Consider the following 12,608-nt stretch of genomic DNA (forward strand, 5'->3'; position numbering starts at 1 on the left):
CGCTTCTGGTCCGTCATGTGGTAGCATAACGTGCGGCCCTTTCAGGCAAACAATTTAAGGTTTCGCCATTGCAGCAAGGCACACACGCCATGCTTTCGTAATCTTCCTCTGCAGTGATAGTACACTGCCGGCAGGATGCAGAGCGCAATAACAATGCGCGCAGCACTAAGGACACAGGATCTCCCGCACCTTGGTGCACCAGTACTTATAACTCCGTGGAAACAGCACACAGCCAAAAGCATAGTTACATGCATTTCAGAAATGATTAAAAACCTCCTTTTCTTGGTCAAAAATTTTCGCAACACCAGCTCGACCAGGAGGGAAAGACACCACAGCTCGCTGCTGTAGCTCATATTGAATGCAATAGAGCGCAAGCAATGCATGTATTGGCGGCGGTAACAAGTGCAGTACTACAGAAGCATACGTTTGCCTGTCAAGCAGTCTTTTGCCGTTTTAAGCACATACTTTATACCTCTATTCATCAAAGTTGTCATTTATCTCCACGGGATGCTTCTACTAGTACCTTCACATATATGACTTAAAGGTAGCACTGAAAGCACAAGAACAAAGTGGTTCCACGTCGAATAATCCTTCAGCATTTACGAACAAAACAGCATGTGTAGCTGTGCATGCTGTTCAATATGTAAGCATGCACTATTTTCTGAAATATACGTATGCTCCATTTACTGACAGTGACCTGCTTATACCCAATAACTTAGTGTATTTTTCACCATGTGCTTGCATTGAATATTCTACAGGCATTGTAAGTTAAGCTACCAGAATAACAATCAGCTAGTCTACGGTTACCTAATTGAACAAAATCATTGTAAAATTTGTGACGAAATGTCAGAAGTATTTATTTCATTCAAGAGAAATGGTTATATAATAATGTTTGCACATTTTAAAAGTAAAAAGGAAGATGAGTAAAACCATACCAATACAAAGACATAAGCACCGAAAAATGGCACAGGCTTGCTCAATTAAATTTTAAGCAGAACAGTTTTTTTAAATAACCTCACTACGAACTATCACATGTTTTCCTTTGAAAAGCACTGCATCTTATTATAAAGCACAAGAATAACCGGTCACATAAGTAAGAACAAGTCTGAGTGTGTCTTTAACACAAGGATAAAAAGTTGGGCAAGTTGGTACAGTAACCTGATCTTGGATTGTAGCGCGAAGTGACAGGGACACATACTAGAAGCAGACAGGATGAGCGCTAACTCTCAACTAAATTTTTATTGAAACGAATATATATATATATATATATATATATATATATATATATATTATATATATATATATATAATATATATATATATATAATATATATATATATATATATATATTATTATTATATATATATATATATATATATATATATATATATGTGTGTGTGTGTGTGTGTGTGTGTGTGTGTGTGTGTGTGTGTGTGTGTGTGTGTGTGTGTGACTGCAAAAAACCGCAGCACATGTAAATGCATATTGAATACATAGTAGTAACATGAAGACGACAAACAAAAGCTATCAGCCATCAACTGCGTGGCAAATCTGAGTGCAAGCTATTCTCTTATCAAGTATACCTGTAGGCATTGCGACCAATGTGCTCCCAAGATGTATGAGGCATTAGTCATTGCAGAGTTGTAAGGACATGACAATCCTAGGATGATTATGTTCTTGAGGCTTTTTTCCCCACTTTCCATCTTTTGAAACATGTATACTTTAGTCTTGAAAACAAAAATGCTACAACTGGCGTGTGATAAGTTTTGCATCTTATTTCCTAGCAGCTCACTGAAAAGAGCCACGATGACAAGTTTAAATGCTGTTACCTCATCAGACATTCAAATTTCTTAAACACAAACAAAACCAGATAGGCATTAGAGTGAGCATCACTTAAATACATTACACTGGTTTAAAGTTATTGCACCACTTTGGGCCAGGTAAAAACGTTAGAAACATAAAAAATGTTAAGATTCTACGGCCAACCATGAAAACTAAATAAAAAAATCATTAAGCTATCTTAAACGGGTACAGGAGCTTTACAACTGGCCATCTTGGTGATGGACACGCAGATAGATGAGCAGCCATTCCACTGAGAGGAGAATGTTGAGGGCTTCGCATGGAAGTCTGTGAGACACTGCAGAGTAGTTCTTGGTCCACATGAAGGAGGTTGCTTGCATACACGTCTGGGCCACCATACTGAATGCAGTGTTAGCGGAACCTTTTCCCCCTGCATTGTGGTAAAAAAGCATGGTTAAGTTTATACGATATTTAATATGCAAAAAAAGAGGTGAGGCATGCAGGCAGGACACGAGAGTAGAGAAGTGAACACGAACGCGAAAAACATGAAAATTTTCATTAACTTGTTTTATTAGATAAAATTTTTATACTGTGTGTCATTCATTATGAGGGTTCATAACCGCAACACATTTATTATATAAGCAGGTAGAATTATCAGCTTGGTCAGTTTGTACAAGCTCGTTTGAGGCAAGAAATTCAGTTTCACAAACACAACCTCAACATTCTTGATTGAAAAAGGAACACCTTAGATGACATGCAGTCCTGTGAGTGGGAATTGCACAGTTCAAGAAAAACAAATTAGAACTCACAGACCGATCCTGAAATAGGAATAAGCACCTGCTACTGCAAAAAGCGAATTAATTGGTAGGTTTTAGTAGCACAAGGGCATCTTTGGCCAATAAGCGCCAAGTCTATATTGCAAAAGATAAAGTTAGTGCATCTTTACAAAGCAAATATATAAAGATGACTAATGCCTCTCTGCACTAGTTGCTTTGCTCTAGCGTGAAGTCATTTTAATGCATGCACACGTACGTACACATGCTACACCCAAGTGTAACAGCTGCAGAATTAAAATTGGGCAGCAACAAAGTCGCAACCTTTAACCATTGATCACAAGCTGTACTAGTGACTGGAGGTAGTACCAATATCGCCAATGACTAGTTGCACTCTTTCTGCCCGACATTATGCTGCTCTTGTTGTCAAAGATGAGTTACAGTCGGCATTGAGGGAAAGCTGCGCTCAAGAGCAGCTCTTATTTTTGTGTTATTTCTAACCAGAGACCAATGAAGTAATATATTTTTAGAAAGAGAATGACACCGAAAATTGAGTACGTAAAACATTTGGTACATTTTCCGGAATTAACTTGGGGTTTAACAGCTAAAGCGGCAATCCACACTAGAACATGTTTTGACATGTTTGCTACCAGTGAATGCTGGAAAATATGTTGGCATTGTGTAGTTTTGTCCAACAATGCAACAGGGATTCTTAATAACTGAGGAAATAAATGGAAAAGTATCATGAAGTATATTTCGTGAATGTAATGCAGAATCACTCAACTTCTGTAGCTATATAATCTCCACTTGATTAACCTGCACTTTCTGAACTAGTTCAGGAGGTACTGCATTTCACTACTCATTCCACCAGTTCAACGTGGTAGCAACTGCACGTTGTGATTTGTTTTACTTAGTGCAGGCTATGTACATGGCGAGTTCACAGCATTCCCTGCACTCGGCCGAAAGGCAGTGCATGTTTACGCAGCAGGTGTGGTGCCGCTTCTGCACGAGCGAGGCGCAGAAATCAGAGTTTCATACAATAATTACTAGAGGGAACTCTGACGTTAGTGTCCACAGGAGATCAAACAAGAATGGCTGTACCAGCATGGAAATTATGGGAAGTACATGGATTTGCCTAAAATTCGTCTGTTTGGCTTCAAACGGCTTTGTGACTTTGTATTCTAGTCATTTTCAACAATATACTGTGTAATAAATAAATAAACATTAAAATCGTCCGACGAGAAATTCAAACACAGGAACTCTAGAACAGAAGTCTGATATTAAAATCATTAAGCGACAGAGGCATGTAACGACAAGCGAGTGCAACGCCCTGATGAATTTATCGCGGGCATACTAGCGCCTTGAGACGCTTGGTGCCCTTCGATTTGGCTACCTGGACAAGCTCAATCATTGCAATTAATAGCAATTGTGCGTGTTGGCGCCGTCTTCTGCACTTCGAAGAGTATAGACTGCGCTGAAATTTACGACAATAAGATTTATATAGCGTATAATATACGAAGCCACAAGAACGTCTGAATTCACAAGCACGAATATCAGACAAATCCATGTGCTTCCCATCATTCCCATGGTGGTTCGACTGCAGCGCCAGAGTTCCCTCTAGTAATTACTGTAAGAAACTCTATGGCAGAAATACCCGAAGTGCCTCGCATTTTGTTCTGGAGTAATAAACTAAGTTTTGCTGGTCCCATAAATCTTACTGGTCATTAATTCCAAGTTTTAGTGCAGTCACATGTCTAGTAGGCAATTGTATTTTGCATAAACATTGCAAAGCCAACTGTGATGAAAGTTCACTCTGGTAAATTGTTTATGATCGAGTAGCATAGACTACTGAAGCAATCTCTGCAAGGCAAGTGAAGTAATTTTCTTATTAGCAGCCTTTAAACAGCATTCGAGCATATGACACATGCACGTCAGATATGCAGATAACATTTCCTTGACTAAGCAAGAAGCGATGCTTCATGTTCCACGAGGCTACTTCTATCAAAGCAGTATTGGTGCTCTCTAAAAACAATGCCAATGCAGATGATCCAAATATTTTTCAGGGGCAACAGCTATGCCTGAAATCATGCTAGATTAGTTTTTTTAAACACATGCTCAGACCATGTTAGAAGTGCTTCTTAAAATCCTCCTATTTATTAGACTAGTCATATATCTGTACACAAAGGCTACTAATTAGGTCCCATGCTGTATCATCTCAACAAAAACTTCACATAATAATACACATGCTGTGATAAGATTTGAGACCACACTGAGATGCTGAACAAGCTGAATTCATTATTTTTAAAATGAAGCTCCTGTTCTTCCAAACGAGAAGAACGGATACTGAGGGTCAAAATTTTTCTGAATCACAGCTGGAAGATGCCAGGGAAGGCACGTGGAAACTTATTTGTAATTTTCTATTTAAATGTAGAAATGATAAAAGGAAATGAAAATGGTAAAAAAAAAACAGGCATGGGGGGAGAACGAACCTACAGCCTTTGCATTAGGCATGCGATGCACTAACCACTGTGCCACCGAGGTAGCATTCAACCGTCCACAATGGCCCCTCAGATTGTCGACGCTCGAACACGGCCGTAGTACCACAGTGGTTAGTATATCACATGCGTAATGTGAAGGTTATGGGTCCGTTCCCCACCAAGAGGTGGATATCTTTTAATCCACTTTCACTTACCTAGAATTCATCATTTCTATACTTCATATAAAAAACTTAAAACATGTTCCTCTATGCTTTCCTTGGCCTCATTATCTGCTGGCTTCTTCCAGTTCTGTTACTTCCAACACTTATACATATTCTAATCTGGTAAGTAAACAGTTCTTTATGATGCTGGAATACAATATGAAACATTATTGCAGGGCCGTGTTATGTAGAATGCCTTACATTGCCCAGGCAAGGTGTATTTATGTCAATCTGAAAAAAAAACAATTCCCACTCTAGGCAGAAATGCTGTGTACTGCTGTGTGCAACAGGGTTTAACGAAAACAACTTGTTCAGAAATAAAGCCACCAAACAACGAGGAAATAAGTAAACTAGATGAAAATTTGTGCAGTTGCATGTTAAAAATATAGCACAGCAACAGATGTATACATAATGAAGGAAGCGCGAGGATGGTTTATTTTGGACACACGGGGCAATATACTTGAAAGATGCATATGAGCTTACATGTGGAGAAATATTGTTTATGTAGCAGCTAAACTACGAACAGGCCTAGAACACACTGATGCAAGGTGTCGAGCATGTAAATCTTATCATGCCCTTAAGTGAAAGAAACAAGGCTGTTTCTCATGATTTGCTACATATGGCTGGCTCACACAACTTAGCCACTTCTATATATGCCTTGTAATTACCAGGTGGTCTGTATGACATGTGCAAGCTTTAAATATGTACAAGTGCCACGTAGCTGGACAGCACCAAGGCAATGTCGTTTGCCATCGTTTTGAGGAAGTGAAACCAATTCTTACATTTCTCAAGGCAGACGAGGGGACGGATGAGAATGGCGAAGGAATCGAGTCAATCGGCACACACTGTGACGTCGATGCTAGGCTAAAGAAAATGATGGCTTTCCAGGATGAGCTTGGCAAACAAGTCGAAGTGCCCAAAGTCAGCTAAATATGGAGCGTGATGCACGGAAGGTAGTGGAAAAATTACGCAGATCCCACGCACTGCGGGAATCGATGCAAGCGAAGCTTTCCGAGCTGGATAATTTGATTGAAGCTCATTAGCGGTGATATTGACGGCTAAAGCTTAATTTCTTCAACGTTTACGCTAACACGAGAGTGGTGACTTGATGTTAACCGTTACCTTGCGCGCATCACTGCTGTTTGTGTGCGTAGCACAGAGAACACACAGGGAGAGGTGTTTGCTAGAGGCGTTGTTGTGCACCACATTTTATAACTTCAGAGGGTTGAGCGTTATCATTTCCTCACGTGGCACATCGCATTGTGGCAGCAGTTTTATACGTGAACTGGTTTATGGGCTGTACGTGCCAGACCCACTCTCGGATAATGAGGCAAGCCGTAGTGGCGGATTCCGGATTGATTTTGACACCGTGACGTTCTTTAACGTGTCCCAAAATGGAAGTGCACGTGCGTTTTCTATTTCGCCTCCGTCGAAATGCGGCTGCCGTGATTAGGATCACATGCGCGACCTCTAGCAATGCCATAGCCGCAAGGCTAACGCGGCGGGCACAGAAGTGTTAATTTGACGGTCGACCCCTTCCGTAGTGTATCCTGGACCCTGTGGTGCGCTTTAATTAACGCAGCTCTTATTCTGCACGCCCTGCGTAAGTTGCCCGCTTAACATATTTGCGTGGCGTTTATTTTTCAGAAATAGCAGCAACGCACTGTACTTTACCTTGAACATAAACTTGCTATCCTGTTTCCACGCAACCCCTGTCATACAGTAGTGGGGTTTCCTTGCCTTCTCACGTCACCTGCCCCGTCTCTTGTACGGCAACTGCCTCTTCTCCATCTCCTTCTTCTCTACAGTTCTAAGTGCGTCCACTCTGGCCTCGCACGTTACTATAAAAGCGAAGCGCTCCAGTTTCTGCAATGCTTTTGAGGGTAGTCACAGATAATTACAGCTGTCAAATGGCTAATGTGGTATGGCCAAGGAGCTCTTGAGGACATTGTGCACATTCGACGCGGTGGGGTGAAAACGAGTTTCTCCTGTCGCCTTTCCTCTCTTACTCGCTCCTGTCGTGTATATACACGCTCTGAAGGGGCACCAGTGTGAACGAGAATGGTGGTAACAATGCAACGCAGTCTCCCGACGTGACAGGCTAGGGACTGCCAGCAAAGCACGTGGAATGCGTGCCAAGTGGTGAGGGGGTACCTGGAAAGAGTGGCACCTACCTTGAGGCCACCACGCGAAAAAAGCAGGAGCACAGGGTTCAATGCCCCTTGTCAAATTCAAATCACGCGGAAAAGGACAAAGCGACCAGGGAAAGGAAGGAGAGAATGAAATCGTGATTAGAGCCGACGACTCAAATCTGGCTAAGTGCTCAGAAGCAATTCTGGAGAGGGTGAAATGCAATCAAAAAGTGGCGGTAAAGACATTTCCCGGGCGGACACTGGGTTCTGTCATGGATGGAGAAGAGAGAGAGAAAAAACATTTATTAAAACCATCGAGGTGGTTGCTCTTGAGGTCGAGTGATGCTGTGATAAGATTTGAGACCACACTGAGATGCTGAACAAGGTGAATTCATTATTTTTAAAATGAAGCTCCTGTTCTTCCAAACGAGAAGAACGGATACTGAGGGTCAAAATTTTTCTGAATCACAGCTGGAAGATGCCAGGGAAGGCACGTGGAAACTTATTTGTAATTTTCTATTTAAATGTAGAAATGATAAAAGGAAATGAAAATGGTAAAAAAAACAGGCATGGGGGGAGAACGAACCTACAGCCTTTGCATTAGGCATGCGATGCACTAACCACTGTGCCACCGAGGTAGCATTCAACCGTCCACAATGGCCCCTCAGATTGTCGACGCTCGAACACGGCCGTAGTACCACAGTGGTTAGTATATCACATGCGTAATGTGAAGGTTATGGGTCCGTTCCCCACCAAGAGGTGGATATCTTTTAATCCACTTTCACTTACCTAGAATTCATCATTTCTATACTTCATATAAAAAACTTAAAACATGTTCCTCTATGCTTTCCTTGGCCTCATTATCTGCTGGCTTCTTCCAGTTCTGTTACTTCCAACACTTATACATATTCTAATCTGGTAAGTAAACAGTTCTTTATGATGCTGGAATACAATATGAAACATTATTGCAGGGCCGTGTTATGTAGAATGCCTTACATTGCCCAGGCAAGGTGTATTTATGTCAATCTGAAAAAAAAACAATTCCCACTCTAGGCAGAAATGCTGTGTACTGCTGTGTGCAACAGGGTTTAACGAAAACAACTTGTTCAGAAATAAAGCCACCAAACAACGAGGAAATAAGTAAACTAGATGAAAATTTGTGCAGTTGCATGTTAAAAATATAGCACAGCAACAGATGTATACATAATGAAGGAAGCGCGAGGATGGTTTATTTTGGACACACGGGGCAATATACTTGAAAGATGCATATGAGCTTACATGTGGAGAAATATTGTTTATGTAGCAGCTAAACTACGAACAGGCCTAGAACACACTGATGCAAGGTGTCGAGCATGTAAATCTTATCATGCCCTTAAGTGAAAGAAACAAGGCTGTTTCTCATGATTTGCTACATATGGCTGGCTCACACAACTTAGCCACTTCTATATATGCCTTGTAATTACCAGGTGGTCTGTATGACATGTGCAAGCTTTAAATATGTACAAGTGCCACGTAGCTGGACAGCACCAAGGCAATGTCGTTTGCCATCGTTTTGAGGAAGTGAAACCAATTCTTACATTTCTTCTAATTAATTAGTAACGATTACTTAACTGCTCAAATATTATATTCAAAGCAAAAGTGTCAGTGCGAAAATTGTAGAGCATCCTGAAAAATTCCCAATCCAGCTTTCTACTGCTCAATAGGTGCAACAAATTTTTCTTTCAAGCTAGAAAGAAGCCAGTGAACACATGCAAGAAGTGCCGTGCAACTAACTGTTCGTGCACCTAACACCATTTGGCTCCTCCTTTCATGCTTGAAAAAAACTTTTTGAAAAGAATATTTTAGAAATTGATTAATTATTATTGACTATGTTTTAGGCAAAATGCATGAAATAGTGTGACTGCCACCGCCATTTTCGGCGACATGAATTGACTCCATTTTCATGTCCAAATCCAGCTATACATGGTGTGTGTTTTGAGCTGGTTCTGCAATTTAGGCTGGTTTTGACTAATTGAAGCTTCGCACTTTAATAATGGAGTCAGGTTAAAAAGAAATTGGTACATAAACGGCCACTGACAGTACTACATACTCCTTTAACTTAGTGCACAGTGCTTGTGAGCCAAGAAGTTGGTAGTTCTAAGCAGTATTTCTCATTTTGACCTGGTGTAATAGCCCACTTGCTATGATGCCATGCTGCTCAGTCATGCTGGTCCCAGCTTCAATCTAGGCCATGGCAGCTGCCCTCCAATGAGGGTAAAATGCAATACCGTTAATGCACTTAGATTCAGGTGTACATTAAAGAAGCCAGGTTACCAAAACTTTAGGTTTTGGGATGTAAAAGCCCATAATTTAATTTTAAAATCTAGAAGTGCTTTATTAGGAGCAGGGGCATCATTCTGAGCTTTTACTGCACTGCCATGGCACCAAGAAGCTCCAAGTAAATAAAAACAATTTCTTAGACAATGTACATATCTTGCAAACATTTACAAACACTTCTCTGCATGCACCTCCGTTGCTGTTATATTTAGATCCGTATGCCAAGGCGGGCTATGATGTTAGAACATGTTTCAAATTTTTTTTACCACTTTAAAGTTGTTAGTTATTTTGCATCTCACTGTGTGTCGAACGCACATTTCAGTGCATCAATTTCTTCAGAAAGTGCACTCCTCTTTATTTATTTGTGCATGCAAAAAGGGTTCAGAACTGCTTTCTGAAGGTCTGTATAACAAGCAAAAAACAATTCTATGTAGGCTGCACAAAAAGAAAGGATTGGTTTGTAAATATGTTATTTAGTTCTTAAAAAAAGAGGCAGCTGTCAGTATTCTGTTCCAAAGTAAAAATTGCCCCTACCTGGCTTTGCTTCATTTTCCAATGTTGATGGTCCATTCGGGGGCACTCAACTGATAGGCTGCACTTTGGCGATGTCGGGTGTGCTGTCGCCAGGCCCAAGGTCGATCAACATCCTCACCAAAAGTAGAGTCCAAACGCTATAAAAGAAATATCTCATCATTTTGCTATCAGTTTTGTCATCTTGCGTGTTTCACACACGGCCGTCAGTGAAATATTTCGTCACTTGGATACTGAAAGAAATTCAAGCATTTTCTGGCAGCCAAGCTGATGATGATGATGTGTGGTGTTTTATGGCGCAAGGGCCGGGTTTGGCCAAAGAGCGCCATGACAAGTGGTAATGTTGACGATGTATTATGGAAGATGTGACTTGGCTGTAAACTGGCCTAAAAATTGTCGATGTGAAGTGCGTAAAATCTACGTGCTATAACATTATGGCGATGACTAATGACAAATACTATTAACATTAAAATCCATCGTGGAAGAATGATGCAAAATAGAAAATATATAGGATGGTAAAATTACTTGGAGCACTGCTGCCTCGCGGGAGCCCTTGAAACACAAGGGCCTAGAGGCATGTGCTATACGAAAGAGCTATCACAGCGGCATCCTCTGAAGAGAAGGTGGCAGCCAACCTGAATACTCAGTAAATGGAGAACATTAAAGAGCAGATGCAGTTGTCAGATTAGATTTATCAAGTACAGCAGAAATGGAAAATAAATCAGTGATACTGTGTCTGTTGGCTTTGAATGCAAGAAACGTAAAAACAGGGCCTTGCAGCCACGCCACTTTGAATTTCCCGCGTTTGCTACACCTCACAAGTTTGGCATCGTCCGGTACTCGGGGATAGTAACCGCTTAAAATCAAGATGAACGAGCGTCAGCATAAATGAACAGGATACTTAACCGGGCAATATAGGCGCATAAAACAACTCACGTAGCGAAGCTACTGTCAATTACCCGATGACGCATCTGGGGGCGGTGCAGTTTGGGCGAACAATTCAAAAAGGAATGCGAGTTTCACTTGTTTCACGCCTACTAAGCTAACACAGAATTTGAGTTTCTTACTATACTGGATATTTACGCTCCGAATAAAACGCTGGAAATTTTGTTACCTCACATTGCATACGTATGAGTGAGGAAATTTCTTTTATTGTGTTCTACCCAGACGGCACGCAGCAGCTACCACTCTCATGCAACAAAAGCATGAAAGTGGTACTCGTGACACCGAAAACAAACATATACAGCGCCAACGTTACGTCCCTTAGAGTTGGAACTAAGCACGATCAAGCCATTTAGTTTTCTAGCTTTCATAACGCCATAAACACGACCAAACATCGAGCGAAAAAACTCTGCTCTCGAAAATTATTACCGCTTCCATTTATTCACCTATCGCTGCCACAAGCAAACGTCAATGGGCTAGCTATCCACAAGCCGCAGATTAGACTGACAGCAACATATTACGGTAACGCAAAACAATTTCCACGCTGACTTAGCAGCCGCGGTGTGCTCTAAGTGCCTAAGTTCTCGTTTGCCGCTCGAAATTCACACCATGATCACGGGCACTGCATCTTTCACATGAAATATTGCACGCTTTGCTCCGGAGCTCAATAGGAGGGCGAAACGCATTTGCACGTACCTGAAATCCGCATGGCGGAAACCCGTCGACGCTTCCGAGAACGGGGCGCACAGCCATACACCCGTACGGCGGCTTGACTTGGACGTGAGGCACTTCTATCAAACATTTCACATGCGACATGTTTCACACCGATTGCGCGAGCACCAGAAAATGACGCAGGCCGCATTGCGACGCCGAGCAGACGTGCAGCCACCGATGAGCTGTGTGCGCGGATTGCAGAGAACAAAACCATACAAAACGTTAGGCGCGAGAAGATGGCGGCTCTCGTTGCGGAGAAGACGCGGACGAAGCAATGACGCGCGAATGAATGTTGCCAACAGTTGGTTCCGCGTTATGCTGGCGGTGGTGGCTTTAGTGGCGTGTATTGCGGCTGTCTAATTTTTTATTTCTTTTCCCCAAACAGTATAGCTAAGATCAGTTCTTTGTTTGAATTTTTAGTTGTGTCGTTTGGCATTATCTTTGTCTTTTTATGCTATTAAGCGGCCAATTATGGCCTCTCAGGTTCGCGCGCGCCAGCTTCGCGCGCAAATCTCTGAGGCCATAAGACAACTCGTTAGAAAATGACGTTATTGTCGTTGTTAACGCTTCATCATCCTTTCTTCAACTGAGATAGAAAGGTAGAGTCCCTTTTCCTGGGGTTGGGAGGGGGCGATCAAGACGGCATCGCTCAGCGGGGGGTGGGGGAGTAGGTTGGTGTTGGTTCTTATCGCGAAATTCGCGA

General features: G+C 41.7%; 1 long non-coding RNA gene across 1 annotated transcript; it reads right to left on the reverse strand.

Annotated features, from left to right (window-relative positions):
- Positions 1 to 1,445: 1,445 nt before the first annotated feature.
- On the reverse strand, positions 1,446 to 12,172 carry LOC135918730 (uncharacterized). The gene is made up of 3 exons (XR_010569747.2): positions 11,888 to 12,172; positions 10,253 to 10,389; positions 1,446 to 2,229 (listed from the first exon to the last, which is right to left on the reverse strand). It is a non-coding gene; the product is annotated as an uncharacterized lncRNA (long non-coding RNA).
- Between the last annotated feature and the right edge of the window lie 436 nt (positions 12,173 to 12,608).

This window comes from Dermacentor albipictus, unplaced genomic scaffold (assembly GCF_038994185.2).
Source record: "Dermacentor albipictus isolate Rhodes 1998 colony unplaced genomic scaffold, USDA_Dalb.pri_finalv2 scaffold_21, whole genome shotgun sequence".
NCBI lineage: Eukaryota > Metazoa > Arthropoda > Arachnida > Ixodida > Ixodidae > Dermacentor > Dermacentor albipictus.